Source organism: Magnolia sinica, chromosome 14 (genome assembly GCF_029962835.1).
Source record: "Magnolia sinica isolate HGM2019 chromosome 14, MsV1, whole genome shotgun sequence".
Taxonomy (NCBI): Eukaryota; Viridiplantae; Streptophyta; class Magnoliopsida; order Magnoliales; family Magnoliaceae; genus Magnolia; species Magnolia sinica.
The window spans coordinates 36,597,313-36,600,695 of record NC_080586.1 but is presented as its reverse complement, the minus strand read 5'-3'; the positions used below and the strand labels follow the sequence as shown (position 1 = coordinate 36,600,695).

Genomic DNA, 3,383 nt, shown 5'->3' with positions numbered 1-3,383 from the left:
TCATGGGATGTAAAAATATGTTGTGGAGTTCAAGTCGAGCTCCAGACGACTGGTCGAGCAGGATGCTTGACTGGTCGAGGATCTACTAAAAAAACTCGAAATTTGAGTTTGAAACTTGGATTAGTCGAAGCAAACCCTGGACTGGTCGAACTAGAGCCTGGATTAGTTGAACATAAGTTATCACTAGTCGAATTTTAGCCTATTCAAAGTATAATAACCCTTAGATAATATGCATAAGAAATGACCTAAACCTAGAGTCTTTCTAGGGTCACTTATACCTGAATCATTGGTCATTGAACCCAAATCTTCAGTAGCTTCATATTTCTAATTGAGGTAGATTAGCATAAAAAGCTTGATCTTGAAGTAGACTTGCATTAGTAGTTTGATCTTCATGTCTTGTACTTCAAATCTTCACAAGATGACAATCTTAAAAATGAACTATCCACCATACTTCACTTGAAGGTGAACTTTCCATCATATGACAAGTCATGCTTTAAATTGTTGTCTCACTGAAATTCGACCACAAAGGGTGCTTAAAACAACATAGCACATACAGATTTTAACAGCTTTTTGAGCAAGTCCATTTCTATTATTATTCCTTTGATATTTGTGGTAGTTAGTACTATTTTTTACATTAGAGGCTTGAGAGGATTTTATATTTTTGAAGTTAATTCTTTTTATAGTTTGACTCTTTTAAAGTTTCTGCTTTAGAGTTTAAGTACTCTCTTTTCACAAAAGTAGGAGCAGAATTCTTAGATTTCAAAGAGTTATTTTAAATACAACTCAATCCAGATTTGTCACCACATCACCGAGTTGAGGTTAATAGTTTTTCCATTTTCTAGTCACCTTGGGTAATATTTCCAAGTGTCCTTTGAACTCTCAAGGGAGAAAACTTCAAATTTTAACATCTCATTTTTAGATTAAAATTTTTGCAATTTAGAAAATTTTAGACTAAAATCTAACTTAGTTTTTCCATAACAGTCAGAAAAATGAGATTTTTCTAAAACAGTCTTTTCAAGTTCTAATTGTAATTTCAAAGAATTTTATTTTTGAATTTTCAGTTTGACCGCAATCTTACAACTTTCTCTGTATAGGGCATCATATGTAACTTGAATATCATATTCATTTTCAGCGTCACTTCCTGGAGTTACATAATCAAATGTATCACAATCATCTGAGGAAGTGATTCTGACTATAGTCACAAAGGCTTTCAAATCATTTGCATTTTTCCGGTCTGATCCATCAGTTTCTGAATTAGTTTCAGATTAAGATGATTCAGGTGGGATCCTAGTCTTTTGCAACATCACTCGTATGCACACGTGTCCCAACTCGCACCATTGATAAACCATACACTGCACCTTAGTGCACCTAGAAAACTCACTTAAGTGATTTGTTCCGGATGATCTTTGAGACCTTTATCATGTGGACCGCGTCGTTGTTGCAATCGCAATGGTGAAAACCGCGCATCAATCTGATGCTCCGTTAGTGTGATATGACCCATCGAATGTAAGGCTCAAATTATGCATCCAATAACACAAGCAACCTTTATTATACTAGGCCCATTAGACTAAAGCCCATGTGGGCATAAAGCCCACTTTTAGAACATGGAAATTACTAACAAATAGGACAATTGCTACATGAAAAAATAAGAAGCTAGCACATATACGACAAGCACTATAAGACAAAATTGGATTCTATTCCAAAACTCATCATTAGCTCTCCCCATGCCTTAAAAATTAATCATGCTTCATGTCCACCTCATCCTATATATGCATCCAATGCATGTCTTGATTTGTGTCATATCACTTCAAATAACCAATTACAACACTTCATCATCCACCATGCATCACCTATAACCCATAACTCTTATCCATCCATTAGCCAATGCACGTCCAAGTTTCTTCTACCTGGGCCAATGCATGCTTAGCACCATCCACTATCCATACCATACATTATCTTCCACCTCAGTTTTAGCACCAATAAGATCCCATAAAGTTACCACATCACACTACACCAAAATCGTCATTTAGGAACGGTTTTAAACCGTTCCTAAATGCTTCAGGAACAGTTTTAAACCGTTCGAAAAGGAAGCACCGCGAAAAAACAGGAACGGTTCAGAACCGTTTCGAGTACGGTTTTAAACCGTTCTTAATGTTGCCAACGGTCAGATTTTGAAATAGAATTTTAGGAACAATTTTAAATCCTGATAAAAATTAGGGTCAAGCGAAATAAATTAACAGAAGTTTATTGCATTCCATCAAAATAGAGATTTATCCAAAGAGAAACATAAGAAAATAATGTGCTTGAAGATGTTTCATTGCAAAATCAAATTTACAAAATAAGTTAAAAGTGGCTAGCACTTCAAATAATAGCTGAAAAACCTATGACCCATTCCATTTAAAAGTTTATTAGTAAGCAAAACTATTGTCACGACTCATCAAGAGCAATAAGAAATCTTATAATTCGAAAGAAAAGGCTATAATAATCATTGTCTCTGAAGTTGCATCAAATAAAATCCAAAGGAAACTTGCACAAGTCTTGTTCCAGATATGTCAAATTCCAGATGAATGCAAGAACGATCAGAAGAGTGTGAAGCTCCCTCCTCAATGCATTGATCATCGTCTCCTAGACCCACAGGAACAAGGCATTTCCCACCTAAGAATACAAATAAATAAATAACTAAAAATACTACGCACTGTTTCATGGAAATGAGAGGAGAGGAATAAGACATGCAAAACCACCAATCTGTGTATGAGAAAGGTTTCCAAGAGAGTTCCTACCTTTCCCATGTCATGAAAAATTACAACACGCTGTAAAGAATCCTGTCAAGGATAAGGAGACGCTTGTGATATGTCTGACTCCAAATGTACGAACCATTGAATAACCTATGCCCCAACTTGTAAGTTTACCTGCACCAATATCAGGTTATTAAAAAAGATTTTAAGGCAAGGCATAAACAAAGGTCTCTTGACATGCAACTTCAATTTGAACGGCCCACCATTAAAGACTTCCTAAAGCCTAGTGGATTTTTTCTTAATGTTTATTTATCATCCAACCTATGAATAAGATCATATAAATCTAGATGAAGCAAAACTGATCATCGAGTTTCAACCACAAAGCCTAATTGCAAAACCAACAATGCTTTTAAATATTGCTCAATTGTGAAGCGCAAAACAAAATTGAGCAAAAAATTCAAAGTTGCATTGACTTAATTAATTTTCGGCAAAAAAAAAAAAAAAACCTTACAGTTCAAGATGATGATGATGATGATAAAAGGAACAAATAATATTAGCTGAAATGATAGAATGCGTAAATTGGAGTTCCCCTATAACATAGGAAGGAAATTTGATCATATTCTGTTTGATTCCATGGATTATACAATT

At 34.8% G+C, this 3,383-nt stretch overlaps 1 long non-coding RNA gene across 1 annotated transcript; it reads right to left on the bottom strand.

The window, feature by feature from the left end:
* Nucleotides 1–2,369: 2,369 nt before the first annotated feature.
* LOC131225145 (uncharacterized) lies at nucleotides 2,370–2,889 on the bottom strand. The gene is made up of 2 exons (XR_009161216.1): nucleotides 2,781–2,889; nucleotides 2,370–2,655 (listed from the first exon to the last, which is right to left on the bottom strand). It is a non-coding gene; the product is annotated as an uncharacterized LOC131225145 (long non-coding RNA).
* Between the last annotated feature and the right edge of the window lie 494 nt (nucleotides 2,890–3,383).